The sequence below is a fragment of the Crassostrea angulata genome, unplaced genomic scaffold (assembly GCF_025612915.1).
Source record: "Crassostrea angulata isolate pt1a10 unplaced genomic scaffold, ASM2561291v2 HiC_scaffold_252, whole genome shotgun sequence".
In the NCBI taxonomy this organism is placed as follows: Eukaryota; Metazoa; Mollusca; class Bivalvia; order Ostreida; family Ostreidae; genus Magallana; species Magallana angulata.
Window position 1 is genome coordinate 5,986 of NW_026441805.1, and position 15,696 is coordinate 21,681.

Sequence of the window (15,696 nt, forward strand, 5' to 3'; positions counted from 1 at the left end):
TCCTTATGTGGGCACTTAAACAAACAAAAACAGCCGCAAAAAGCTATTTGGTGTTACTCAAATATCCTGTTCCAACTTGTCAATATATTCACTTATTACCAAATGGCAATCATGCCAAAAACAATTTTATATGTACTGCTTATCAATGATTTTGGTTAGCAAATTATTACTTTACTATTAACAAATCTATTTTGTGTACTTAAAAAGTTCAAAAGTTTTTATTTCAAATGATAAAAATACTTCCATACCTCTTTTCATCATACAACTTCTTAATAACATTATATTAAATGATTAATAACTAAATATGAACATTCCAAGCAAGGGAAGATCATTCCATTAACTTCAACTGAAATCTTTCAAAATGGTTTCGCAATATTTTACCTTTGATAATAAGTTTCATGGTTTCTATTCTTTAAATTTGTGAATTCACTCATTTCTTTCATTGAAGTTTCCGAACAGAATAAAACAATAAGACAATTATATATACCCCTCCCCTCCCTTATATTAGACATAACACTTGTCTTTCATGTAGGTGACATGAAAAAATTACAATAACAAACTGCCAACCATCTCAAAAATCCATTAAACGAAATACAAATTTAAAGCAGAGCAACACGGACCTCTAAAAATATAGAGGCTGGATCAGGTGTCACTGAGGAGTGAGCATCCTCTGCTGACCAGTCACACCCACCGTGTGATCTTTGTCGTAGTCGGGGGAAAAACGGAAAAGTCCGTAGACAATTACGTGATTAAATGATATAAACATCTTAACAGCTTAATGCTTCTTTCTAAATATGCAGCCATTTTTATTCTGTGTCAGTACATGCTGTTAAAAAAGTATGTACATTAACACTAAATGACCATTTTGGCCACACCCTGCATTTAAAATTTCTACCCTTTACATTACATGAGTGTTTTGGCCCCGTCCTAGATTCGAATTCCTGCATTGGAAGACATGAAACTAAAACTCTTAATTTGCAGTCAGTTTTTATTCAGTATCAGCAGAAGTAGGGAGAATGATTTTTTAAAGCATCAAATGTATAAACACAGTCACTTTATGATATTTTGGTCCCACGCTAGATTCAGATCTCCTACCTAATTTTGGTAGAGGGATTAGTGGTCTACAAAACTATGAATTCAGTTTTACTTACAGGTGTGTGGAATTGAAAATTAGGTAAAAAACATAAACGTCATAGAATGTCTTGGAACACCCGGCCGTCATAAATTTTTGTGTACAAGCAGAAAGATTTCCGATGGAGACCAAACGGTTCTAAGATGCAGCTGTAGATGGTCCACATGTGCCTAGGACAATGATTTACAAATGGAATCAAATGTTTAATAATGAAAGGACTGATAAGTATCAAATGCATTAATACAGTCACGTTATTATATTTTGGTCCCGCCCTAGATTCAGATCCCCTACCTAATTTTGGTACAGGGATTTGTTATCTACAAAATTATGAAATGAGTTTTACTTATAAGTGTGCGGGATTAAAGAAAACATTTTATAAAAAAAAATTATATGCATTAATAGTATAGCGCCATATTGCGCCCCTTAGGTCCCGAACCCCTGACCCAGGGGCCATGCATTTCACAATTTGGAAAGACCATCACCATGCTTTGACTTTTATCCAATATCATTTGGAGTAAATAAGATTTGAAACATTTTCATTATAAGGCTTTATTGTCCCTGTCCTAGGGCCTACACCCCTGAACCAGGAGTCATAAATTTTACAGTTAAGGTACAAACCTTCATTGACGTCATAGTCATGCATATAGTCTTTTGTCAAATTATATGGGAGTAGAGAAGAAGATTTTGTAAGAGTCATAACACATCAATTCTCTGTAAATACCAAAAATTCGTGGCCACGCACTATCAAGGAATTGAATTTAATCTTTCTGACTTGAAAGAGTGTTCCACATGAAGACTCTCTGTGGGTATATTTTTTGACAGCTGGTACTCAGTTTCCATAGCAACAAAATTGAAACATTTTGCTTCTGGCAAAAATGACATTTAGAGTACCATTATATAAATAACTCGTATGCTCCCTAAATGCATGAATGTTTGATCATGACATTGGTTTAATTTTATGAGCAAGTAATCAATGTACTTGTACACATAAATTGATTTCAGTGAAATGTACAGATAACAATACCATCGGTTTGTGTTGCATAAATTTAGCTTATAAAATAGTGAAAAACAGGCACATTAAAGCCATATACGCTGTCATTTGCGGTAATTTTTTGGATATACTAAATGACGATATTTTGGAAAGATATAAACAAACACCACTGAATACACAATAAATATTGATTACAAAGTAAGAAATACTTACTTAAAACGTTCCCTACGCACGTCTGATTATTTGAACCGACCGCCATTGCGACTGTTTACGGATATTACCGAGTATTTATGAGTTGATGCTACACGCTGATAAAAAGTTGAATGCTTCAAATGGAGTCGCAAGTAAGTGTCCAATTGATTTCTTTTGACATAGAAAATAAATTTTCATTCATATTGTCATGTTTTTAAACTACAACATGATCAAAATATCGAACTGAGCTCACGGAGGCAAAACTACGGTCATTTGCATTATGGCTGACGTAGAATGGGGTACCAGACGGGGAAATTTCTAGATGAATTAAATTGTGTACATTTTGAGGTCGACGAATACCATAGAAGAAAATGTATTTACACATAAATTTTGGTCTTTTTATTTCTGGATAATATATCGTGTTTATTTGCCAGTCATGGAATCACAAGGGGCAAAACAATAAAAGAAAAATGCAGGAGGGAGGGGGGGGGGGGGGCTATACATGCTTTCGATATATATGACTGTATATGTATAGTGTGTTGGCAACAGTTTTTGCCTTATAATAAAATTATTTTGGCATACACAAATTGAATCTGGTTCACAGACATTGGCCGAAAAAAAGACTGATAAATTTTACACGACTTACTGCATGTATACTGTACATACATGTATTTATATATACTATACTAGTTTTGTAATATGTAAGCAATTTGTAAGTCTGAAAAATTGACTAAACTCTATTCTCATTTTGTGTCCATAGAGTCAGAAATGACTAATGTTGAATCAATACATAAATGTATATATCGGTATTATATTCTAGTATGTTATTTATTTACCGAGCACATTACTTAATATACGATGAACCAAAGCTCCTGTCCGACAGGAGAAATGCATGTAAATATCATAAGCATATCAGGTTGTATACCATTAAAATTTCCTTCAAAACCATTTTATTTATAAAGACACATGGATCTAAAGGTAAAGGTGGAGGTAGGCCTAGGGGTCAGGGTCGAAGAGCTGCTGCTAGAGGCAGAGGTAGGGGTCAGGGTGGAAGAGGAAGAGCATCAGCTGGTCAGAATAGAATTGAGCTGGCCATGCAAGCTAGACAGAATCGCCAGACACAAATAGAGGTACATGATTTAAAATATGTCTCTCTGCCTTACACTTATACCAAAGAGAGAACAACTCGATCCTTGATAAAAAATAAATTTATAACATGCATGGAACATATTTGCTGAATAAAATTTGAGACCATGAAACTATCTGAAATTATTCTCAACACCATTGACTAATACTTCAAAGTGATATTTAAAAAGAGAAAAACACGACAAAAAATATATTTCATAAGACACGATACATGTATGTAACTCTATATTTTCTTTAGTAATGGAAAAACTATTTTCTTGTGACTTTAGGAGCGTATATCTAGTATGGATGTCGAGTCCCTAAGAAAGACCCTGGCATTAGTGTGCAAAAGAGAGCCTTCTCTGCTGCTGGACATCTTGGATTCTCCTCAAGATACTAATCCAGCACAAGAACACATGACCACAGCACCTAGCTGGTGTACATGTAGTTTTTGTAGGGAGATGCCTACAATGCAAGAGAATGTGTGTTGTGGAAAGACTCCACAAAACTGCCATTCCCAGCTTGCAGTAAGCTTTTAACCTAACGATATACACACTGAGCAGTTAATGAAGCGTATATATGGAAATAATAAAGTGCTTTCTTTACAGGATTTCTACACTATTGTCTTAGATGAACTTGTATTGGAGGTGGCAATAAGAAGCAGAAATGATGCATTAGCTGAACCAAGGGACATCGACTATAACAAAGCACACAGACATGCTGCTTATAGACAGTATGTTATGTGGATACATGGTCATCTTGGTGCTGGAAATCGAAAAGTGATTCCCAAGTGCTGTGTTCTAAGGATCAGAGATCGATATCCAGATCCATCAGGGCATTACATTGGTTACATTGAAGGTGTTCTTGGGTTTTAATAAAAAACACAAAACCAGTGCATTGTGTTCTTAGTATGTATTTAAATTAATTTTTCAGTCCTTGGGCTTAATGTCCTTTTCCAAGGGAAATCTTGATTTCTTTTCTTCCACAAGCTGCGCTGTTGGAGGGGGTTCAACAGAAGCCAGTGTCTTGGAAATGCGCCTGGGATCGTCAGCATCTAGTACGACTGGCCTGTTCATTCCAATGGGATCTACCAGGCGCTTTTCAATACAGGACGAAATGATGTCACTGACATATGGATATGTCTTCTCCTCCTTTACATGACAAACTGACCAGTGCCCACTCTTCTTACTATAATATCTCTGCTGTCTAAAAAACATGGTAAAAACATTAACTTCCCAGTCTGTGTACAGTTGAGTATCATGCACATCATTTTGAAACTTTTTCTTTTTCAATACAAACCTGAGAGAGCCATCCTTTTTCACTGCAGCTGGCCTATCACAGTTGGCATTATGGTCCAATGCTGCTAGTAGCGTTCTGGCCGTGTACACATGTGGTGTGTAGGATAGTCTTTTTGGCGAGTATTTCAAAATAAGATTTTGAAATGACTCTAACGCAGCAGTGCTTCTTTAGTTAAAAAAAACCCCTGTGTAATAGTCTGCATCAATGTACATGTATATCGATAAATATTTCATTAACTTGTGCATAACTTTTATAATACTTTCATGTTAAATACTGAAATCTGATTGGTTCAGACGCAGTTGATAATCCGTTCTATTAATAATTACCCTCAGCGTTAGCAACACACTTAGCAACGGGTAACACAATGAATTGTTACATGCGCGTAAATCATGCGCGTACGGTTTGCCGTGAAATTCACGTCATTTCTATATAAAAGCAGTAAAAAATCTCTAAAAATAGTGCCCGTTTGGAAGGATAACAGCTGAAATTGACACCCCTTGGGTGTTACCCTCCCAAACAGGCACTATTCATATAGTATATAGTATCAATTGACATAGAATTTTGCATTACTGCTTGGTTGATACCTGCAATGCAGAAAATATGGTATTTTCTTTAGAAGGTGCTTGTCCAACACAATTTCTCGCAGTGCCACATGTGCGGGAGAGCCTGCCACTAGGTAGTCCTTGTCTCCCTCCTCAGTCAAAGGACCGTGCTCACAACAGCTTTTCCCTCCGATCAGGTAAGGTAGAATCCACTCGTGCTCTCCAATTACGTGATGTATAACTCCACACCATATGCCCTGTAAAACAAGAATGAATAAGATGTGACTGAGAATGAATTATTGTCTATGACAAATGTCTTCTACTATATGTATTATTAAACATGAAAACTATGTGTACATATTAATATGTATTGTTGTAAACAAGCACAATGGTAACCTTTTACTCACTGAATAATGCAAGTATTGTATTGCATAGGGGGCATGCAAAGAAAAAATACTTACAATGAACTCTTCAACTGTGTTGGCAGAAGCTGAGCAATACCAGAAGTGGTTCACCACCTCTCTAGTCCACTGCAGAAGAGGTTTCTTGGTCTTCTCTTGGCCAGCCTAAAACAAAAGTGTAATTTTTAAAAGATTTGTCATTTAATAAGACAAACAATTTGATGTATTTCTACAAACGGTGTAACCCACAAAAATTGTCCTTATCAAACCCCAAGAAAACCAATACATCTGATTTTCTGATCTTGGAAATAAGGTGAATTGATAAGTCAATTCTGAAAATATATTTACAATTCAAAAAAATATGTGTTATGGTTAAATTTCTAATTTATTGGATTTTGTTCTTAATGTGAGAGGAAGTAAAAACCTCATTCCCTATGTTCCACATGGGCATCACAGAATGTTGTACATGTATTGGAAATGTGATTGTGCAGACATAATCTGGAATACTGTAAAGTTCATACCATACATGCTAAGGCTAAGCATAGTCAGTATGCAAAATATCTGTTTAGTAATCATTACTGTCACACTGGGTTTGGAATTTAGTTAGCAGTTATAAGCCAATACCAGATCAGTAAATTTGTCAAAGTAACCACTAAAAAAAATATAAATATGTGCAATGCAGCAAGTACCTTTAACAGTTTTTTGCCTAGATTCTTGGACCCATGCCAGATGTCGAAGGAATGTTTGATAGCAGGATAGTTATTTTCTGGAAAAAAAAATTGAATTATTTTTTTCATTGAAAAATTCACTCATTAAAATTTAAAGTATCAGAATAATATAGCAGTATCTTATTACATATAAGTTAAAATCATTATACATGTGCTTACTCATCAAAGATTCAATTTGTACATGTGCGTCGGTGACAACCTCTACAACATGTATCCCGCTCTGTAAGAGGAACTGTAAACCTTTCTGGAAGCAAGCTTTTTCTAATGTACAACTATTTTTCCCTGTCATCCTCTTGTCCATGGTTAATATGCACAATATTTTCTTGCTTTCATTTTCCATAAAGGTGTATGTACAATATTGCGCACAATGGCCCGGACTATCCATACGACCATCCCCTGGGAATTAAAATTTTCTTTGTTACATAGATATCATAATCCATAAAACGTATGATAGTTAAATTGAATATTGTTCAACATGTAAATGTAGCACAAACTTACCAAGAATAACAACATCTTTGTCTCTGAATTCTTCCAAAATATGACCCTGATGGTTTTCCCATACTTCCTCAATTGCTGGAATGACGTATCTTCTTTGAATTTTGGTAAAAGAGGAAGAAGAGAGAAATGGCAACTTCAAAAATTTTGAAAAAAAGGGTAGACTGATGAAAGTTGCCACCTGAGGCCAACAGAGAAACAGCCATTAAAACATCACCACTGTGGACTCTTCTGTTGAGGAGCGATTGCGAGCACCATTTATGAGCGATGTGATTATTTGAACAGCTCTACAAGACAAAATGTTTTTATTATTATGATTATTCTAAAAAAGTTTCCTCCACACCTTTTGACTTGTACCTATTTTTTAGAAGTATATCACATGTATTGTTCTGGCTAATATATTAATCAATCCGAGTGTATTACTTTGTAGCCTAGTAGGTTAGTCACCTGACATATTTAAGTGACTGCTGACCCACAGGTATGGGGGTTCAAGTCATCAGGAGCTTTCAATTTCGTTGACTTGTGCAAAATTCTTTCTTCAAAAAATTAATACATTTTATTCTTTCATTTTCAAGTTTTGAAATTTTTTTTTTGAATATCCTATCTTTACATAATATTCATTAGTTTGCGTTGCTTAGATAACATTTTTCAAGAAGAGTGGAGGAAACCTCTATATATATATATATATATATATATATATATATATATATATATATATATATATATATATATATATATATATATATATATATATATATATATAAAAAAGGGTAATTACATAAATTGATAATTAATGCCTACATTCAATTCAAACTTTAGATTCAAAGATTTAGAATTAATAACAATTACCCATTTCAAATATACAGCTGAGGAGACAAATTCTGAAGTGATGTGGATGTCTTGTCCACATCCTTTCACGCAACAAACATGATGGACATTTGCTCTGGCCAGGGAAAGAAGAGCATCCATGTACACAAGGACTGGTCTATCTGATAACAGTTCGTTTACTTCTGCATTTGTCGTTACTACTTTAATACAGGGATAAGGCTCGATGTCATGCTCTTCTTCCATGTCATCATTGCAATCCTCTTCCTCTGATTCACTAGATAGAAGGCCATGATCTAGTCTAAAATACATGCATAAGATATAAAGATGGGTGTATATTTTTTAGTTTAAAGCATCCTGCTAAAACCAGTAGTAAATTAAATGGCATAGGTAATACTTTCATTCAAGGAAAAGTTTTACAATTCAATATACATGTAGTTCAAAAGCAGCAAATTTTATTTAAAAGTTTGACCACAAGTATTGAAAAAAAAATTCATTACTCAGGTTTAGTGTAAACAAGGTTTGCACAAACAGTTATACTGAACTAATGCCAATGACAGACCAGACCGAGTTTCGAACCTGGGCCCCCTGAATCTCTAGTCAGGTGCTCTACCAACTGAGCTATCTGACACCAGTATTTAAACCAGTCTGACTGTTACATACCATTATCTTACCTTAAGGATAAATTGAAGCTTGGCTCATAATCCTCATCATCAGAAGAATTATCCCCCTGTCCTTGCAATTCAAGTTCCGAAGGTGTCATTGACAATCTATTAGAAATTGAAACACATAACTTAGTTATTTACACAATTAATAATGCATCTTTGTACATGTATTATATCTTTTTACAGTGGAGTAGGTTTTATATTAAATATATCCATGCATGTATAAGATATGCATGTTTATTATACTTCTTAGTATATTGATCTCTATAAAAAGGGTTAGATAAACTTGTTCATCTAAACAAGTTCCAACATCTATACTGTCTGTGATATAGTTTTGCTTAGACTTGCTCATAGTGAATAGTCTGAACTTTTCACAAAAAGCATTTACATTGCACTTGGAACTTTTTAAATGTTTTTAAACTTTGTATTTAATGTTACATTTCTTATAATTTTAAAGGCATTTTATTGGAGATGAGTTGTTAAAAGTTAAAAAAGATCATTGAAGACGAATACATGTACATGTACCAGCAATTAAAAAATGTTAACTCAAATTGTAATAGGTTCACTAAACAATTAATAGGCGAAATTCATAAATCATTTTTTATGAACAACTTACTCAAATGGATCCAAAAAACTGTCATATAATTTTTTACAAGCATGTCCACTCTTACTCTGCATAGTCTTGTTTGACATCTCAGTGTTGTCACTAAAAATTAAAAAAAAAATTAACTGCAGTCATCTCTTGAAATGAGAGCAGTCTAAAATAATCATAATGCTGTCATATGCAATTCTTGCTTTATCAGTTTATTATCCATAAACTAATACATGATCAGTATTATCCATAAACTAATACATGCATCTTTCATCATGATAATGTCGAATATAAAAACTAAAACGTATTTTTTTTAGAGAGAGAGAGAGAGAGAGAGAGAGAGTTACCAATTAAGTTACCATTCAGATGTTATACTCTCCGACTCGGATTCAACTTCAAGGTGATTACACACCATTGATGGTCCAGGTGTTGAAGTAATTTGGGGCAGAAATGACTCGGATTTACTTTCATATCTAAAACAGATAAAAAGCATGCATTTATTTTTATGTTGCGTTACACCTTCCGTACCCCATCTTTGAATTTACAGACGATAACGGAGAGATTGAATGACAGCTTTCGTGTATTTAAGAGAGCAATTAAATTAAGCTTATATGTTTTTATTGAACAGAAAAAATGTTTAAATTCATATTCGTTAAATAATAGTCTAAAGATCTTCCAAAATCACTATATTTAGATATGCACAGCACTGTGACTTACCTATCCATCAGAATCTTGGCCAGTTCGATGTTCGATTTTATCGTCAGTTTTGTCCGGAGGTCCGTCCATCTGTCAGATTGGTGACCGATGTAAATTTTGAATTTATTTAATTTAGAGTTAGCCTCTTTTTTGTGACGCTTTCGTGCAGAGTCCGTTAACTTATCCGACTTTCTGACTCGCTTTTCCGACATATTTGTCTCCACTGAGGATGCGCAATTCAATCTCCGATTTGTTGACCCCAGGTCACTTGCATATCTCCACGCTCATTACAAAATGTTGTTTTGCAAGACAAAAATTCTTAAACGATGTACACGGGCCTTAAAAAACTTAGAAAACAGTATAACAAGTTACTGACAATTTTTATATGGTATATTTTGTGGAATTAAACCATTCTAGCCCTAATTCACTAATTCTAAAAATTCAAATAAATGACAGCGTATATGGCTTTAACTATTATCAATTCAATTTTAAGCAGGCAATTGAAAGCTTGAATAAACATTATTTTAATAAGATAAGACCTTGGTCTAAAGAATACAACAAAATTGGCTTGGGTATATTCAATGGCTTTCACATACAACTATTTGAAGTTATCACTTTTCCACAAAATCCGACTTAAAGTTACTTCCTTTTTTGGACTCTTCTGTATTGAAGTACAATAAAGACATCACAACAACATGGCAAAAGCAGACGTTGTAAAAACATATATCAAATAGGGTGGAGAAAGCATGTAATTTAAGTTTTAGTGTATTTAGAGTAAGTCTCTAATGAACTGGTGAATATGAAATGAACCATGCTCTATTGGGATTTAGCTTATTTACCGACATGTGCTGTAATCAAACCTTTGGTAAACATGTGACTGTCTTGTACAATAAAACAAGCTTGATTAAATGAAACAGACCGAGATTTTCTTTACTTAAGTTTCGGTTATCTGACATACAAATCCAGCACCCAACCAAGGAAGCTAATAAGCTACAAACCTGTAACACTTATACAGGAATGCAATACAACTAAGCATCACCACCCCGGACTGATGGTGTGGAAGATGGAAAGAATCGCAGTGTGTACTCTTCCAGAGCGTCAACCCATGATGAAAATAGTTCAGAGGGTATACTTTTTCGTACCCACAGCGATTACAGAAATCCATCATTGCCATGCATTTGATGTGACAGTCAGATCTGGTGTCAGTGATGTGGTTTAATTGGATTGACACAAATTTTCTGGAATATGTATTTTCAAAATACCAGACCTATATCCCCATTCTGTAGAATATATTAATTTTGAGAACCCTCATGAACAAGTGAAAAATAGGATCATAAGAAGGCAGTCTATGAATATAACATGCAGTTCAGTCCTTATTCCAATTGGTCAAGGAATGTATGTTCACATTTAAATCAAATAATATCCGACCAATCTTATAGTCTGTTCTAGCTTCCATCTCTTATTTGTTTTCTCAATGAATACACATCAGGTCTAAATGTACAGAGTAAATTTTAAAAATCAGGCATCATACATGTATTCCCGTGGCAAATAAAATTATCCCCTCAAAACATCCTCTCCAGTTATTAACAGTATCAACCAGGTCCTTCGTGTTTTTCGCTATGCAAAATTACATTAGTTATTATTTTTTAATTGATAATTTTAGGTTATTTGTACATTGATACTTAAAGTAATAGAAAATACCCCCCCCCCCTAAAAAAATGTGTTTCACCTTTTTGATTTATATACTTCATTTTCATTATCTTTCATACCTAAGTTGTTTTATGTTGTTCCTTTTTTTTTTTCTTTTTTTTTTTGCTGCTAATTTGAGCCTTCTTAAGAAAGCAAACAGTGACGGAAAAAAAATTGTTAATTGCGATTATATAATATAAATAATGTAAAGTTGACAGCATTAAAGTAATTGTAAAGGTAAAGGTAATTTGGGAATGTTTAAAATGTTTCGTTTTATTATAAATTGTAGGATTATATCCCAGATAGCAAACTTACGTTGGCCAAACGTTGGCTTATGGTTGTAAGGTTGGCTACATATCGCTTTTGGTAGAACGACGTTAGACCAACATTGGACCAACCTTGTATTTATCACTGTTGGTGCATTGGCATCGTTCCAATATTGGATCAACGTAGTTCATCCAACAATGGTACATAAACATTGTACCAAAGTTGGGCGAATATCAAATTGATCTCGGTGAGAATACACTGCACCGATGTCGGGCCAACGGACTAAAATGTGTGTTTGAATTTTTATATAAATGATTATTTTACAGATGAACAAAGTATAAACTTTTAAAACTGGCGTGTCTTTAAACAAACTAGTGACTAAAAGTTTTTTATATTTAAAACTCTTTAGATTAATTTAGATTTACATGTATATTATATTGGATAATTATAAATATATAACAGTTAGTATCAATTTAAATGTATTTAAATTAATTTCAGATTTAGAATGTTCGTTGTTTATTTTTTTTAAAAATGTACATGACTATATTATGTGTGTCCATCATGAAGCATTTTACTTGTCTACACTTTGAATGAAATGCAGTAACAATGCATAGTAATTTTTTGCACTCGTGAATGAAACATTACCGCCAAAAGAACTGTGATGTCATTTTTGACAAATCCATCAGGGTAACTATATCTTATGCTATCATCATGACTGCCTGCATGAATAATGTAAGTATGCAGATGTTCCTTTCCAGATTTTTATTAGATATGGGTGATTATTATACAATAATGAAAATTTGAAAGGAAATTAATGGCAATTTCCTTGTACTACAGACATCCTCCTGCTGATGTTCAAACACGGTGACATGGCTGTCTCCTACATTATTTGTGAAGATGAATAGAACCATGCAGTTTATCGGCTCAAGTTAAGGAACATCTAAGGTAACTGAATTTAATATTATGATAATATTCAATATTTAGGGTAGGGATTAAAGACACAATTTGTTATCATTGATGTGAGATGATCAGAGTATGTTAGGGCAAACTGATATAATTGTCCTCAATGCAGCTTTAATAAATACATCTGTCGTTTGTTTGTATGATAAATCATCGGCATGATATATGCTGATAATATCAGATCAGAAGCTATGGGTCTTGCACGGATCTAAAGAAGGTCGGATATATACAGACCCCCCTCCCCCCGCGCCCCTGGCCTCCTTCCCGTAAAATTCAAATTGACGTATTAACAGTAAAAAAGCAGTAATATTGCAAAAAAATTCTGATACATATCAACACTGTGCACAGTTAAATAGGCCAAATTCCCGCAAACGAATTTATTTTTGGATTGAAAACTAAATTTAATAAAACACATTGTTATACTTTCATGTTAAATACTGAAATCTGATTGGTTAAGACGCAGTTAATAATATTTACTATTACCCTCAGCGTTAGCAACGCACTTGGCAACGGGTAACATTAAAAAATGTTACATGCGCGAAAATTATGCGCGTACGGTTCGCTGTAGAATTCACGTTATTCCTATATAAAAGCAGTAAAATTTTCTTAAAAATTTTAAAAAAGACATTCAGTATAACAAAATAAATAGTGCCTGTTTCGGAGGATAACAGTTGAAATTGACACCCCTCGAAAACCATTGTCAACCTCCGCTTCGCGTCGGTTGACAATGGTTTTCTCGGGGTGTCAATTTCAACTGTTACCCTCCCAAACAGGCACTATTTATATAATACTGTATTGATTTTTTTTAAATCGTTATATATTGAGGATTTTTTCTGCATAATTATTTTTATAATGTAAATGCAATTCTATTTATATCAATTTATTTTTTTCCATTTTATATGATTATTGTTTTTAATTTACAGCAGCATTTTACGAAAACAGGCTTTTTAAGTTATCAGCGAGGTCAAAACTAAACTTGAACTTAACTAAAGATAGTGAACAAACGCATTTATTATAACTCGTTCTTCATCTGATTGGTAAAGGGGATGAATATAGGAGTAAAGAAAACAAATGAAGACGATTGAAGGGATGTGGAAGTATATAGATCGACTATAGATAACACCTTTGAAAATTTGAATATTGATTATATTTCTGTGAGAAAGCAATAAAGATACCATGCTGCTATCCTGAAAGTTGACAAGGATAGGATAGGATAGGATAGGATGCAGGATGCACGATACAGGATAGAAATAAAAAAGTTAAGTTATATCCTATCCTATCCTATCCTATCCTGCATCCTGTAGCCAATCAGATTCGAGTATAAATTTCAGAGTTATTTTGCGAAACGAAAATTGGCTTAACAATGTCAATTTAATACGTTTTACATGTTAAACCATTTAAGAATTATTTTTATATCAAGAACGCCGTGCATCACATTGATGCGCGCTAAAATGTCGGCGCTACATCTTTGTCAATTCGTACGCAAGTACGTAGAGTTTCTGCGAGAATTCGATGCAACATTTGACAACGTCAGAAATAGATTTCTGTTTTTACTTCATCTAAAGTCTGCAAAGTAATAAAAGCTTTAATTTATAAACGACCAATTCGGCATTTTAAAAGATAAACATGTATACAAGAAACAGACATTGCTTCGATGCCCAATAACAGGGACGCATATTTCTGTCCGATATTAACCTGAACATATCGAATTAATAAATGTTAGCTAGCTATAAATGCTTAAGAATTTATACTTTAAAGATAACGAGTCGCTCAAATAATGATAATTACGCTCAGTTATATGTGAGAAGAAAATAGTTTGATAAAGATATGTTACTAAACAGTTCCTCAATAAGTGCATCGAAGTTATTTATCTGTTTTTATACATTAATATAATAAAATCAAAAATCGAATCGCTTACCTGTTTGTTTACGTTAATGTGTCCATCCCGCGTACGATTTAATTTTACCGTAGCACAGGTAAGTAGGTTATCACGCTCGAAGAATATTCGGTTTTAGGATTTAATTATTCATTTTGAGTACTAAATTAATTGATAAAATCATTGAATTCTTAAATTCCGTTTCATTGAACTTGCATTCATATATTTTGAAGGTATGGGATAGGATAGAATAGGATAGAGCTTATTTGCAGGATAGGATGCAGGATACAGGGTATAGGGGTAGACTGACATCTTGGCCCAACGACACCTCGGCCAAGAGCGTTTGACACCTCTGCCCAGACTGGTCGGCCCAAATTTATTGACACGTCGGCCCATGTAAAAGACACTTTTCAATTTCTATCATTTATTTTAAATTCCATTCATAATTTTCCATACTTTTCAATGACAAATTACAATTTATAATAGCATTTACACAAGTAAGCAACTTGCCCGAAGAACAGGTTAAAATTTTAGTTAATGTTGAGCCCTGTTGTGCTATATCTGATTCAGTTGCAGCTGTTAAGTAGTGCATGCAGCTATAGACTATTATTCCAAGTGAAAATAACATTATTCGATATAACTTGAGTCATTGATAACGTTAAAGCCATGTCCTCTTTTTCACTTTTTAAATGTTGTACATGTAAACATAAACACATTAGGATTTTATTTCTTATTTGAAAAAAACAACATTAAGTCACATTTGAACATGTCTGTTGTGAAATTCTATACAAAAAAACATTGTACATTTGAAAATGATTTTTTTTAATGATCCATACATGTAATATTTTCTTTTTCAACATTGCAGAGTGTTGAGAAAATGATCAGAACAGTCCAGTAAATACCCAGACCAGAAAGACAGTCAGACATAAAATGCTAGATGAACAAATAATGAACAAACTGAACTCGCTAAAATATTGAGCAATTTCACATTAAATAATTGTCACTGTGTTGTGTATTTAGGGTCTTACGGAAGACCCTATTGTTTTTGTTAGGTTTCTTTTTCTCTATTTTGCACTATTATTATTCTTTTTTGTCTTAACAGTTTTCTTAAAACTCAAATATCTCAAATATGCTACAATGGATTTTTATGAAAATTTTTACGAATAATACAAAATATCAAGGTCTTTTATCATGTAAATTTTTGTTGATGACGTCACTTCC

The 15,696-nt window shown here is 33.5% G+C and overlaps 2 pseudogenes; one reads left to right on the forward strand and one right to left on the reverse strand.

The window, feature by feature from the left end:
• Positions 1-2,859: 2,859 nt before the first annotated feature.
• Positions 2,860-4,268, forward strand: LOC128169893 (uncharacterized; annotated as a pseudogene).
• Positions 4,269-4,369: 101 nt separating this feature from the next.
• Positions 4,370-10,069, reverse strand: LOC128169895 (uncharacterized; annotated as a pseudogene).
• Positions 10,070-15,696: the final 5,627 nt, after the last annotated feature.